At 36.2% G+C, this 16,185-nt stretch overlaps 1 pseudogene; it reads right to left on the reverse strand.

The window, feature by feature from the left end:
- LOC114490846 overlaps nucleotides 1–16,185 on the reverse strand; it is a 39,580-nt pseudogene that overhangs the window by 15,993 nt on the left and 7,402 nt on the right.

Raw genomic sequence — 16,185 nt, forward strand, 5'->3', positions numbered from 1 at the left:
TACAAAGCAGTTTCCATCAGACTGTCAGCTGATTTCTCAAAAGAGACCTTACAGGCAAGAAGGGGCTGGAAAGAAGTATTCCAACTCGTGAAAGGCAAGATTGCTCTATCCAGTAAAGCTTTCATTTAGAATGGAAGGGCAGATAAAGTGCTTCTCAGATAAGGTCAAGTTAAAGGAGTTCATCATCACCAAGCCCTTATTTTATAAAATGTTAAAGGGACTTATCTAGGATAAAGAAGATAAAAAACACATACAGTAAAATGACAGCAAACTCACAATAATTAACAACCACACCTAAAACAAAAACAAAAACAAACTAAGCAAACAACCAGAACAGGAACAGAACCACAGAAATGAAGATCACATGGAAGGTTATCAATAGGGGAGTGGGAGGGGGAGGGAGGGGGAAAAGGTACAGAGAATAAGTACCATAGAAGGTAGGTAAAAATAGACAGGGGGAGGGTAAGAATAGTATGGGAAATGTAGAAGCTAAAGAACTTAAGTATGACATATGGACATGAACTAAAGGGGGGGAATGTGGGTGGGAGGGGGTGTGCAGGGTAGAGGGGAGTGAAGGGGGAAATGGGACAACTGTAATAGCATAATCAATAAAATATATTTTAAAAATTATTATTATGATAAGATTTCATGGTTCATTGTGTTTTCTAACAAGTTACTGCTTGTATACAACAGAGGTATGAATTTTGTCATAGTTTTTCTTATAACCAGCTACTTTCCTGGACTCGTTAACTGAATTAGCACTCTTTCAGACATTAGGATACTTCATTATCTTGGACATAGTGGTACAGCCTTCTTTGGTTATGAATGTGTGTGATGCTGATGAACTGTTGGAACCCGTTTCCACCTGTGACTATTAGAGCTGATTACTTCTTCATCTTCTTGACATGGTTCTGTTTTTTCTGGGGCTGCTTGTTTTAACCACAGTTCCCTGTATTCTTTTCTATTGACACAGGTTTTTAAAAATCTAGTCTTTATAAATAGACACTTTATTAACAGATTAAATGAAATGTCCACATATGTGAACTTCTCCACCAGGTGCTGACTGTCACACTCTGAGGTCCCTCTGCTCTGGACATCCAAGCTCCCTGTGGTTAGTACTTGCTCTCCTGACACTGTGCCTTGCCAGGCCACAAAGGTTCCTAGACCACGTGGAACTAGGCTGGGTTGGAGTGTTCAAGCTAACATCACCTAGTAGCTGGAACAATCTCTCCTCATTCAGGCCTTCATTAGGATGCATTACTCACTCAGGGCTAAATTTCTCCTTGCTGCTTCCTATGGTTCCAGACAACAATCTGATCAGCAGTAATCTGGTTTCCATGCTCCATGGGCTCCATCAGATCTGGTTTCCTTGCTCCAGGGGCTCCCTCAGAGTTTCTCAAGCAGCAAAATATTCTGGAGGTGGTTGATTGGTGTGCTGACAAAAAAAAAAACAAAAACTTCTACCAAGTATGTAAGTTTTCAAAATTCTTAAAATTCTAAAGTTTTTATTTCTTATTATTCTGTTATATCTCAGAGCATTTAATCTGTTCCTGTGTGATGTAAGAAAATTCAATATGGCTCAGTATTTTTTAAAAGTATACTGTAGGTGGATTTTTAAAAATTTATTGTTGTTCAATTACAGTTTTCCCCATTTTTTCCCCCCTATGATTGGGAAGAAAACCAAAAACTAGCTTACCATTCTAAGTTCCAGATAACTCATATGGACATTTTCAAAAATTAAAGTAATACATGTGATAATTTGAATGTAAATAACAGAAGAACAAAACAAAAGGTGAAGGGTACATTCATTAATTCACTTATTTGCAATATGTAACTGTAGTTGTGGCGGGACCTGAAGTAAATCTCAGATGCTGCAGTCTTTGACAGTTGGCATCCCTCTGTGGTGAGTCCTTGTGGTCTGGAATGGAAAAGCATTATTAAATAATCCTGAAATGTTTATTTCCCACATTGTATCAACAACAACAACAAAAAAGCACTCTTATTCTTAGACTTGTTAATCATTATTCTGAAGACAGACAAAACTTTGGTTCCCTTAAGTCAAATACTCTTTATGTAAATGTTATCCATTTCTTTCATGGGATATAAAGTGAGTTCCAATTTTATTACTCACATGCCTTTTAAAAACAGAATAAATTTGTGTCCTTTAAACTTAGCAAAGATGAGAAAGAACACCGCGTCAGATTCAAGAACATCTGTGTACATCTGGTAATGCTGACACTATCATGGTGGTTTTATTTCAGGCACCTTCCAGCATAATCTATATTTAACTATAAGAAATGGTGGCTTTTGTTTTAGGAGACTGAAACAAGATCTGGGAAGAACCCCAAGAGATTATTCAGTATAACTCCCTATATATTGGGAGTCCTTGGGGAGCAGAATCCAAATCTACCTGAATTTCCCCCATAGTGCCTAGCATTTAGAATTTACTCCATAAATATTCTCTGAATTTGCTGAAAGGTCATGACCATTCATCAGGGTTGATTTATACTTTAAAAATTTTTCAGGTAGATCATCACGCTCTTCATCACAAAAAATGGGGGTCCCCAGGCACTAGTCATGTAGATCTGTTGGTTAGAGCATTGTCCCAATATGCCAAAACTGTGGGTTCAATCTCCCGTCAGGGCACAAACAAGAAGCAAACAGTATATGCATAAGTAAGTGGAACAACAAATCAGTGTTTCTTTCTCTCCCTCCACTCCTCTCTCTCTCTAAAAATAAATCAATAAAAAAATGTTTAAAAGATCCCTGGCTGGTGTAGCTCAGTGGACTGAGCACCGGCCTGGGAACCAAGGGGTCATCAGTTCGATTTCCAGTCAGGGCACATGCCTGGGTTGCAGGCCAGGTCCCCAGTAGGAGGTGCACAAGAGGCAACCACACATTGATGTTTTTCTCCCTCTTTCCCCCTCCCTTCCCTTCTCTCTAAAAATAAATAAATAAAATCTTTTTAAAAATGTTTAAAATATATTTTTAAAAAAGGATCCCCAGACTCTGATTCAAAAAATGAACAATCAGTCACAATGTTGAAACTGGTATGAAGTAGCACTTATAGGAGAGAACTCAAAGTACTTTGCAATGTCACAGGGCAATAATTTTGTTTAAAAGATATGTCATCCAGAAGATACAAAGTACAACAGAAGGTAGGGGACAGTCTATAGTTTGAAATGAGAGACTTCTTCCAATGGCAATTACTGTTTAGAAAACTTTGACATCCATATTTATTCAAATATACTACCTTTGTAGTCATAGTATCCCTTTTACATTTAAATTTGTTTTAAGTTACAACTCTACTTGAGACATTCATTTTATTCTCCCTTCCAAATGTACCAGGTTTCTTTCCCCTTTTTTCTTTCTAATGGAATCCACTGTTGCACTTTTTTTTCTTCAAACATATTGGTGCTCCCTAAAAGATGTTAGGAAATCTAAATAAAATATCATGTGAATAATAAAATTAAAAAAGAGTTTCCTGTATCAACAGGAAAGGCTAGCAGGCGTTGCTTCATTCAGATATATGGCAGGCATCAAGTTCTTACATACATTTCAAACCTATTGCCTTCCTTTTTTCCTTGTTACTGGAAAGATATACCACTTTACTGACTTAAATTCCTGGAATTATAAATGATCCTATTTGGGGTATAAAATTTGAGAATCAGGCCAGCAAGATTGCTCCCAAAAGAGGACAGAATACAAATGCTAAAGAGACTTAAAATTTTTTTTGTTTCTTCTCTTGTATAAAAGAAAATCTCAAATGAAACATAAGGCATTATAAAAAAATAGCATTATCCCCTGTATTTTCTTTTTTAGGATCTGTTTTGACATCTGATTTTGTTATTATAGAAATGGATTTTCAAATCTGTTCTATTTAGAGACAGGCATCAAAATTCAGAGTAGAAGTAAACCTCAGAGTTTGCCTAGTCCAGGGTATTCATTTTGCAGGTAAAAAATGAGGCTACAAAAAAAGTGAGAAACCTACTCAAGGCTACACATCTAGCTAATGATTCAAGTCAAGTGCCCTGGTTCTTGATCTGTATGTTATTTCCATGGTAGGTCCAGTCTTCACACCATGTTGATGTCACTAAATTCCTTAAAACCTTAAATTTCAGGACTTTGGTATTGCCATGATTTTTTCAGATAATTAAATTTGAATAATAAAATTAAATAATATTCTTTATTCTGAATTATCCTAATCCTTAATAAGTAGCACGTACTTCCTAATTTCATATGGTTCAGCATCTAAAGCCTGAGTGAAATGAGGAAATAAAAAAGTCTTGTTTAATATTTAGGGAGAAAAATTCTTGATTTGTTCATTCATTATACTAGCATTAATCCATAGCAACATTTTAGAAAAGGCACTTTATTGGGAGGCTAATAAAAGAAGCTAATAAAGCTGAAGCCTCAATGACCCACACTTGCCCAGGCCATTTCCAAGCCCTATAAGTAAGTTTGCTTTTCCTGAGAGGGGGAGTGAGGATGGGTATGAAAGTGTTTGAACTTGAGGCCACATAAAACCTGGACCTAACAAGAGAAAAACTGTTAAATTCATAATCTGGATGCACTTGAAGGCATGAGTTCACCAAACACTAATAATGGTAACCTAATTTCTTATTCTTTCTGTTTTTGGTTGCTTACTAGGTTAGGACACTGAGATATTGAATTCATTTGGTCATGCAACTAATGTTTATTAAGAGCTTTCTATGAGTCAGGCACAATTCTGGGCTTGGGAATAACACAGTAACACCATATCTATCCTCAGAGCATAGTTCCATGGAATTCACTGTACACATCTTCATTTATAGTATATATCTTAAGATGTATGTTTGAATAAGATAAAGTAACATGCCTTACCTGACAGCATTGTTGGGTGGATTTCTTGTTAAAGGAATGGCCAAGCATTCAAGCATTCATTAATGGGTTCATGTAAACTTGAACAGCAGTCTCTAGAAACATGGCACAGGGAATGTCGGTCTGCGGCATTGTCTTGTTCATTTATTTAATTAACAACCTGAATGTAAAACACAAACATTCTTATTAAATGTACAGATGAAGATGTTAAGTCAATAAGATGAATGACAAAGTGAAGAATTGTCAATATTTTCCATAAAATGTAGATGGGTTTTCATGAAAGGCTATTCCATTATTAACAACACTATACCCCTTTGCTATGTTGTGTTGACAGGTCTCAAGAATAATATGATAGTATGTGTTCAATCACTGTGATAGTTTGTCAAATTAATATGTCAGCTTTAGTAACTGAAATATTTCTTTTTTGTAAAGGTACAGACTGACATCTCTGTTAGAATATCATTTATTAAAACCAATCTCCAAATATAATTCACAAATCATTTATGTAATATAACATATCAATAGAAAAAAGGAAAAAACACTATGATTATCTTAATATATGCCAAAAAAACATTTGACAAAATCCAACACCCCTTCATGATAAAAATCACTCAATAAACTAAGAATGTTAGGGAACTTCTTCAACCTGATAAAGGCCCTCTATGAAAAACCCAAAACCTTACTTAATGATGAAAGATTGAATGTTTTCTCCTTGAGATCAGAACAAGAAAGTTCTTGCCACTTCTATTCAACATAGCACATTATCGGAGGTTCAATCCAGGGCAATTAGGAAAGAAAATAATAGAAAAGGCATCAAGATTAAAAAAGAAGGAAATAAAACTCTCTACTTAGAAATAACATGATTTTGTATATAGAATAACCTAAGGAATCCACTAAAAACTATTGGAATTAATAAACAACTGCGGCAAGGTTGCAGGATATATGATAATGTACAAAAACTAATTGTATTTCTATACACTAGCAATGGACAATACCAAAATGAAAGTAAGAAAATAATTCCATTTATAATAAGTTTGAAAAGAATAAAATACTTAAGATTAAATTTAGCAAAAGAAATATAAACATGTACCCTGAAAAGTTACAAAAAAAATTCTTGGAAGAAATAAAAGAGAACCTGAATAAATGAAAAGAATTCCCTGTTCACTGATTGAATCACAATATTGGTTAAGACAGCAATACTCTACACATTCAAGTGCAATCGCTTTTGAATCCTTCCTTGTAGAAATCTACAATCTGGTCTTTAAATACTTATGGAAATGCAAGAGACCTTGAATAACAAAAACACATTGAAAAAGAGCAACTTCCAGGACTCACACTTCTCTATTATATTACAACATTAGAAGATGTTTCAAATCATGGTCTTCTGTCAATATCATTTCTTCTTCATTAAATATCATTTTTTCATCAGTAAGAATAATTGAATTGTACATTTTTAAAAGATGAATTTAATGGTGTGTGAATTATATATCAATAAAGATTTTTAAAATCTCAATTCTTTAATTCATAGAAAATTGTTTTCATTTCTCAAATATCTAACTACCCTCTTTCAAAATTTCTAATAATAGCATAATTTCCAAACTACTTTTCAGCTCTAGCACTATGAGCTGCCAACTGAGATACAAATATTTCTCTAATTTTAATTATTCCATTTCCCATCTCTTCAAAAATATTGGGTAATTCTCTCTGATGTTTATTTGATGAATAATAGTAAATATAGTTATCAAGAAAACACTTATTTTATATCTCTAAATTCATCATCTAGAAATGATTAAATATGGTGGCCAAGTGCCAAGTTAAAATATCCAGATTTTTAAAATTATGGTTAAAACTCCAGACTTTCTTCCTGACATTACCCTGACACATATGTATAAAGTTCAGTAAAATTTTTATGTCAATATATTTCACTAAAATCATTTTTTGTGTGGTGCCACCAACATAAACCTTTACGACATTGCAGATCTTATTTATGTCAGCTCCCCCAAATTAAAAAAAATCCCACTTTTAAAAGTACTAAATTTTTCATTTGAAGGAAATTATTCTACTATATTTTCATAGAGTAAACGTTTTATCAATAATGATTGAAATTTTACTGTTTTAATTCATGTTTTCCAAAAACTAGTGTTCTCATTTCAGTATATAGATGTTTTTAACAAGCTAGGACTACAAAGCTAGATTATACCTATGTATTTATATTGATATTATTCTCTTTTTGAAGCCCTATTAAATATTCATGCCTAAAATTATCTGTTATTTTTTGGAATTTTCAAGTACCTTTATTTAATTTTTCAAGAATTTGATGATTAAAATATTTTTCTTAATGATGATTATAAATTCCCTTGTTTAAATTATGAGATTTAACACATGATTCTTAATCCAAAAAAGTTTACATTTAACATTTTTACTTTTTAATAATATAATGTTATATCATTTCTTATACTCCCACAAATCTAAATTATTCTTGTTAATTATACTTAACAGAAATTTTGAAAAACATACAAATTTTTTTTGTCCATTCTAGGTGTTTGTATTCAATATTTCATTATAAATCCTTACATTTCAAAACATTAAAATGTATATTTACACATGAATTACAACACAGTAAGTATAAAAGACAAATAAAAAACAAGCTACTTTAGATGGCAATAGCAACAATAATTCCCAAATGAAAATAAACTGGAGATGCTCCCAAAGCACAGAATGTTTTGTAAAGAATACGCAGCCTGTGACCTCGTGGTGTAATGATAGTGCACCTGATTCCAGACAAGAATATGCAACCTCTCTGCACTGCTTACTGGGCATTGGCCAACTAGCTGTAGAGTTACAACTATTTATCAGATATTGTTAAGACAGGTGGCCATTGATCAAGAGTTATTGATATATTCTACAATATTTCCCTAGAATTTGTGAATTTATATTATTGTTTATGTTATAAATTAACTTTACTGCTTATCACTGTTACCAAAACAAAACTTACCAAGTGGTATAAACAACCAATCTGGCATTAACTATCTGCCCTAAATCTGCATGGGCCTCTCCATTTAGGAGACAACAGAATTACCCTTAATAAAGGGACTATCTCTATTACAGTCTGATGTGTGCTTGGTACAGAAGACTGACAAGACAGGAAGTATTTAAGGAAAAACAGACACTCTTCCCCAATGTATTTGCTAAAAATTTTGACCAAGACAAGGCTGGAGGCCCATTGGTCCTCCCTGCGGATTGGTCACAAGACAGAATCATCACTGGTTGTGGAAGAAGTGAAAACATTCATAGAAGAGCATCATCAGAGAAGATTTATCCTTCCCATCCAAATTTTGAGAAAAAGATATACATGAATTTTCAGAGTTTCCAATGGCAAGAAATACAGATCAAGATAAACAAGAGATTCATTCCACCTTGAGTCATATGTGTAATGATGTCCATTGCAGTGTTGTTTATCATTGAGAATCAACAAAAGAGTGGCAGGGGAATTATTAAATAGATTATGATCCACTTATAATAAAATATTCTGTAGCCCTTTAAAAAAGCAGTATTTCATGACCTGGCTGGTGTGACTCAGTGGGCTGAGTGTCAGCTTGTGAACTCAAGAGTTGCTGGTTGGATTCTCAGTCAGGGCACATGCCTGGGTTGCAGGACAGATCCCCAGTGTGGGGCATGTGATAGGCAACCAACACATTGATGTTTCTCTCCTCCTCTTTCTTCCTCCCTTTCCCTCTCTCTAAAAATAAATAAATAAAATCTTTCTTTAAAAAAAAGTAGTCTTTCAGTTAGGTAGTAGTATAAATGCATATGTTCTTCTCTTACCTCACTGAAATTTGTCCAAATCAATAAGAAAACAATAGACACAGACAATACTGTGATGACTACCAGAAGGAAAGGGGGGTGAGGGAATGTAGAAGAAAATAAAGGGTGGGATAAATGGTGATGGAATGGAAGGAGACTTCATTTTGGGTGGTAAACACATGATACAATGTACTAATGACAGATTATAGAATTGTATATGTGAAACTTACATATATTTATTAACTAATATCACCCCAATAAATTTAAGAATAATAAAAATGGGTCCTTTAACATGTTCCTTAATGACCCTTCTCTCTTTTCCCCCGTTACCCACTCCACCTCACCTCTAGTTACTGTCAGTTTGTTCTTTATTTCAATGTCTCTGGTTATGTTTTGCTTGCTTGATTGTTTTATTGATTAGGTTCCACTTATAGGTGAGATCATATGGTATTTGTCTTTCATTGCCTGGCTTATTTCACTTAGCATAATGCCCTCCAGATCCATCCATGCTGTCTCAAAGGGTAGGAGTGCCTTCTTTCTTTCTGCTGGGTAGTATTCTTTTGTGTAAATGTACCATAATTTTTTGATCCACTCATGTACTGATGGGTGCCTAATTAGGCTCCTTCCAATTCTTGGCTATTGTAAATTGTACTGTTCTGAACATTGGGGTGCATAGATTCTTTTGAATTGGTGTTTTGGGATTCTTAGGGTATAATCCTAGCAGTAGAATTGCTGGGTCAAAAGGCAGTTCCATTTTTAGTTTTCCATACTGGAAATCCCATAGAGAAAATTCCATACTGTTTTCCACAGTGGCTGCACTAGCCTGCATTCCCACCAAGAGTGCAGTAGGGTTCTCTTTTCTCCACAACTTCGCCAGCACCTGTTCTTTGTTGATATGGTTATGATGGCCATTCTGACCAGTGTGAAGTGCTATCTCATTGAGGTTTTAATTTGCATCTCTCTGATGGCTAGTGATGCTGAGCATCTTTCGTATGTCTTTGGGCCCTCTGTATGTCCTCCTTGAAGTGTCTGTTCAGTTCCTTTGCCCATTTTTTAATTGGATTGTTTGTCTTCCTGGAGGAGAGTCATGTGAGTTCTTCATATATTTTGGAGATCAAACCCTTGTCCGAGGTATCATTTGCAAATATATTTTCCCATATAGTTGGTTCCCTTTTCATTTTGATGTTTTCTTTAGCCATGCAGAAAATTTTTATTTTGATTAAGCCCTATTTGTTTATTCTTTCATTTACCTCTCTTGCTCTAGGAGATGTATTGGTGAAAATATTACTGCATAGAATATCTGAGATTTTCCTGCATATATTCTGCTGTAGGACTTCAATGGTATCACAACTTATATTTAAGTCTTTATCCATCTTTAGTTTATTTTTGTATATGGTGTAAGTTGGTGGTCGAGTTTCATTTTTTTGCATGTAGCTGTCCAGAAAGGACCCATGGACAATGCCAAAGTGGGGTAGGATTGAGGGTGGGAGGTGAGGATGGCTGGGGTGCAAGAGGAGTGGGGGGGGGAAATGGAGACAACTGTACAGTAAAAAGGAGAGAGAGAAATAAATAAATACATTACTGTTGCATTATGAAAGTAGAATTTGCAGTTTCATCACACTACCCCCTTATTATATGAAATGTTAAAGGGACTTATCTAAGAAAAAGAAGGAGATTAAAAATATGAACAGTAAAATGAGAACAAAATCACAACTATCAACAACTGAACAAAAAAAATCAAAAACAACGAACTAAGCAAATAATTAGAACAGGAACAGATTCACAGAAATGGAGATCACATGAATAGTTAGCAGCAGGGAGGGGAAGGGGAAGAAAGGGGGAAAAGGTACAGGGAATATGAAGCATAACTGGTAGGTAGAAAATACACAGGAGGAAGTTAAGAAACATGGGAAATGGAGAATCCAAAGAACTTCTATGTATGACCCAAGGACATGAACTAAGGTGGGGAATGCTGATGGGAAGTGGGGTGTAGGGCAGAGGGGAATAAAGGGGAGAAGAAAATGGGACAACTGTAATATCATAACCAATGAAATATATTTTAAAATTACCAACTATAAAGAATTTCCATAAAATATAGTGATATTTGAACAAATTAAGGGAGAATTTCAAAAAAGTAATACATAATATTCCAGAGCTCAGTGATATTCCCTCAAAATAAGTGGCAAGGCATGAGAAATCCTACCCCTTGTTTGGAATAACAAATACTGAAGATATAGGCTACGAGAAGAGGAGATGATATACCTTGGTGCTGCAGTTTTTCATCATACACTGGCAAGGCTGGAATGGTTAAAATGTGAGCAAATATTATTTTCTCACACCTGGACTCTAATTTCACATGTAGTAAGTTGACTAATACTCCCCCACCCCAAACTCATGTCTACCTGAAACTTCAGAATATGATCTTTTTGGGAAACAGGGTAATTGCAAATCATATTAGCTAAGGATCTTCAAGATGAAATCATCCCATATTTAGAATGGGTCCTAAATTTAATGACTGGTGCCCTCATAAGAAGAAAAGAGGACAGAGAGACACACACAGAGAAGAAGGCCATGTGAAGAAAAGAGTCACAGATTGGAGTGATGTGGCTCTAATCCAAAGAACGTCAAGGTTTATGGGGACTGTGTTGTGATTGTTCAAGGTCGGGCTGGTTCATGGTATAGTGCAGATGGAAAAATATTCACAGAGCCTTTGGATTGTCTGCCATGCCTTTATTCATAGGTGGGTGAGCCATGCACGCTGCAATCTCTGTATCTCCCTACATGTCACACATTGTGGTCCTTGCTTCCCAGCATGGCACCCATCGTGGCACCCAGGAGGGAGTCCCTACCTGCTTAAATACTAGAGGTGAACAAAGCCAGGAAAATGCCAGAAAATTATATAACGTAACATAATTCTGCACATGTGAGCCCACTTCATTTTATGGGAACAGTTTATTGGACCCAGTCTCAAGGCTATGTGAACACTACTTATCAGGCCCCTCCAAGGCTATGGGAACACTATTTCCCTTAGTTACCCAGACACCTGGGTGAGGAAGCCAGACTGTCTCCACTTACCCTACAGTAACCCAACAGAAGCTAGGAAGAGGTAAAGAAAGATCCTCCACTGGAGCTTTCAGAGGGACCATGGACTTGCCAACACCATGGTTTCAGACTTCTAAGCTCCAGAACTGCCAGAAAATAAATTTTTGTTGTTTTAAGCCACCAAATTTGTACTAATTTGTTTTAGGAAACAGAGGGAACTAATAATACCGCATCACATAGATTGTGATGAAGAAGAGGGGGGCAGTAATAAGCAGATTTGCCTTACTGATAAAGTAGACTGAATAGAAATAAATACTAAATGATTAAACACAGAACACCTGGGATCTATTACCCTTCACTATGAGCCCCAGAGAGAGATTGAACATGCCCCCAGCCAACAGCCAGAAAGGAAACAGAGACCTCAATCATGTAACTGCATGAAACTGAATCTTGCCAACACCTGAATGAACAGGAAACAGATTTTCTTCTGGAACCTCCAGAAAAAGTGCTTTGCTGACACCTTGATTTTAGCCAAATAAGACTAGACCAGACTTCTAACATACAGGAAGGTAATATAATAAATGTGCATTGTTTTAAGGCACTAAGTTTGTGAGTATGTGTTATGTAAGTAATAGACGACTAATAGAGCAGGGTACAAGATGGGGCTGAAAATAGGAAACTTAGTTGAAATTCTTAAAGTAGCAATTAGGTCTCCAAATACCCTTTCCCATCCTGAGTAATCAAGAGTTGGCCCCTTCTACCCTGAAGACTGGAGGATGACACTTTGAAGAAGCTCAGCAAGAGCTGTTCTGGAACATTGGGCAAAGCTGTGTCCAAATGTGAGTGACCTTAAAGTCTATAATTGAAAAATGAAACTCTCTCAAACTCTTTCTTTACTCAAATATCATAATGCTGACAGGAACTTGAATAACTTCCCCATGGAAAAATAGATCAGCCCAAAAAAGCTATGTAGAAATATTGATGCCTGTGTTTCCTGAAATGGAATGGTTAGGGTTCCACTTGATTACCCTAGAGTAAAGCCCTCTGTTTGGCAGGTCCCATCCAAGCAGGAGCTTTTGTTACTATAGGCAGTTAACTAGTTATTAATAAGAGAACAAAGGGAAATAGACATTGAGTTTAATAAACTGGGGAATATAAGCCTGCCTGCTTAGCCAGGAAGCTATAGCATTTACAGGCTTATTCACACACCCCAGGGAACTGCCTCCAAGGAAACTTAATCTTAGGAGCACAGGAAATCTCTCCAGGGACACTGTATGCCCTCTGGTACCATATGTTTTGGGTGGAGGGCACAGACCATAAAGGTCTGTCAGTCTAGCCTAGGGAACAATGGATGACCTCTACTGACCTCTACTTACCCCATGTTCTCTCATGTCCTCTCTCCATATCTAGTTAGCTTTAGCAGCCATGTGGCCAATAGCCTCAGAAACTTTACATGCAGGCTCCAGGTGGGAGCCTGGATACCTTAGCAGAGCAACCAATTGCAGTCAGAAACACAAGCTAAACTGGCCAGATGCTGGACTGGATTGAGGTTTGATATGGCACAGGACATCTGGACATTGACTCTATTTCTGACCCTGATTTTCCATTGTAGGACTTCAAATTACCATTTTAGCACCTCACCCTTAATTATTAATAAACACCAAAGTATACCAGACATTTTAGAAAGGCTGTGATATGAAAACTAGGCCAAAACAAACAGCAAAAGGACCTTGTAGGAAACCGAAACTTCAGGGAGAAAAATAAAATGTACAATAATTTATAGTAAATATTCTCATTCATTCAAAGATACTTGTTAAACACCTATTATACTACTCATTGTTCTAGGTATTGAACATAAAATATTGAAGAAGAAAAAGTCCCTGGCTTCATGAAGCTTAATTTATATTAGAGATAGAAGAAAAGCTACTAGACCTAATATATAAAGACAGAAAACTCTATATAAAAGCAATATACAAAAAATAAGATAGAGCTTTTAAAATTAAAAAATAAATAAGCTGAAAATTTTAACTCAAATTGTTTTAATTACAGAATCAGCATGAAAAATCAAAATCAAAACAATGAGATTCAAGAAAAGATAGAGCTAATGGACAGAAGAAAAATATTTTTAGACCTGGCTGGTGTAGCTCAGTGGATTGAGTTTAGGCCTGAAAACCAAAAAGTCCCAGGTACAATTCCCAGTCAGAGAATATGCCTGGGTTATGGGCCAGGTCCCCGGTTGGGGGTGCATGAGAGACAACTGATCCATATTTCTCTCCTTCTCTTTCTCACTCCCTTACTTTCTCTCTAAAAGTATATAAATAAAATCTTTTAAAGAAAGTAATCTTCCCAAATGTATATGAGTTTCTAGAGTAGAAAATAATGAATGAGAAAAGGCCCACTCCAAGTCTCATTGTGAAGTTTTAGAGCACTGTGAATAAAGGGAAGGTTCTAAAATTTTCTCAAAAGATAAACCAGATCCCATCAGAAAGGACTGGGAATCTGAATGGCTTCTGGCTCCTCTATGGCAAAAATGGAACATCAAAGACAGGAAAAAAATAAATGTCTTAAAAATTCAAAGGAAAGACAATCTCTAACCTAGAAATGTATGTAAGCCATAATTTGAACAGAATGTGAGGGTAGGATAAAGTTATATAGACATAAGCATTCAAAACGTCTCCCATGTCCCCTTCTGAGGAAGGTACTGGAAGCTGTGCCCTGATAAATGAGGGAGGAAAGAGGATTTAGGAAACAGAGCTTTAAACAAAAAACAGGAGGCAAAGGGAATTCCTAAGATGCCAACTAGACAGCAGTCCTAAAGAGCTGTCAGTACCTAAGACAACAGCTAGAAGTGATGTCTCCTGAGGGAAACCATGAAACTAGTAAGTCACCTGATATGTCTGAAAATCCTGAGTGAAAAATCACAGTTCTGTCAGAGAGTTTTGGGTGAATCACTACACCATGCAGCTCACTCAATGATTGTTTGCATAATTGAAAGAATATATTATTAAGTATAGGATGTTAATATTAATTTATTTAAAATGGTGACAAAACTATATTAAAAGGTTGAGATGAGGACTTCAGGGAGGGAGTGAGTGAGGGGATATTATAAGTGGAAGAAATCCTTTTCTTCTGTAATAGAAATTTAATAGCTAACAACCAAATCAGAAAAATCAAGAGATTATAAAACAAGCCTACTACTTCAAAAGATAGTGATAAGTACCAGAAAGAAAAAAAATAACAAAAGAGCTAAAACCTTTGCAAATGATTACTTCCAGGGATCAGGAAGCAGGAATTATATATAGAGAGGGGGAAAAACGCTGTTTTTCAGCATAAGCCTTATAGTAATATTTGGAATAGTTGAGGACTCAGTATGTACCACCTGCCTTCCATCTTGTTTCCAAACAAATTAAGAAATAAGCAAAAAGGAGCGACAAATAAGTGAAAAACTATTTTACCACAGGTAGTTAACTAGTTATTAATTTTTTAAAAAAGAGAAGAGATGAAAGAATTTACACATTGAACTTAATAAACTAGGAAACATGAGCCTATTTGCTTCACCAGGAAGCTACAGTTTCACACCCCAGGGGATCATAGCATTGCTCTGCCAAGGGGATTAACACTCCTCCCCACCTTCCTCCAGTACTGGACTGTTGGGGGGCACAGGGAGAGGTGCTTGACCATAGAGGTCTGTCAGTCTAACTAGGGGATGGACTCCAAAAACACATAAAAGCATGGGAAATTGATTGTTATTTTAAAAAAGCATGCAGTCCATCCCAAATCCAAGCTAATATAACACCAAGGGAACAAAGAAGCACACTCTCTCACTGTGTCTGTCTCTCCCTCCCACCTGGTGATGCACTTGCCTGTTCATTCACACTCCCTTTCTATCCATCAGGAGCACACAGCCATGGCCATATGGGTCTGGCAGTTACCAGGCCCTGTAGCAGATGGCATGGGCTCCAAAGGACTAAACTTCAATATGAAGAAGAAACTCTGGATACTGACTTTTGGTTTGGCCTTACTGAGGCCACAGTTAGACTTTTTCCATGCAGGGAAGGAGAGAGATGGGAAATTGAAGACCCAGGGGGCAGCTTCTATTTCCACTCAAATAAATTTTGCTATACCACAGTCTTCCATGTGTGGGTCCTTGAAACACTTTCTATGTGATTCCATGGAAAGCCTGATTTCTACCAATACCACTATCAATAATATTACCAATAAAGGCTACTCTGGGGAGATGGTGAGCATGAGTACCAAAGAGACTTATTAACTGAACCCTAGTGGTGGAGTCCTAAGGTATCAGGACTCCACCATCACACACATGTACATTATTTGGAGGGGAAAGGATGGTTGCTGAACTAAACAGCTTGAGGTCCCTGAGCTGGGAGAATGACTCATGATGCACTGATTTCACTTTTATGAATTGAATAAAACTAAGTAATTTATTTTAGCATTCAAAACCAAAGATATAGTACCACA

The sequence above is a fragment of the Phyllostomus discolor genome, chromosome 3 (genome assembly GCF_004126475.2).
Source record: "Phyllostomus discolor isolate MPI-MPIP mPhyDis1 chromosome 3, mPhyDis1.pri.v3, whole genome shotgun sequence".
Classification (NCBI taxonomy): Eukaryota; Metazoa; Chordata; class Mammalia; order Chiroptera; family Phyllostomidae; genus Phyllostomus; species Phyllostomus discolor.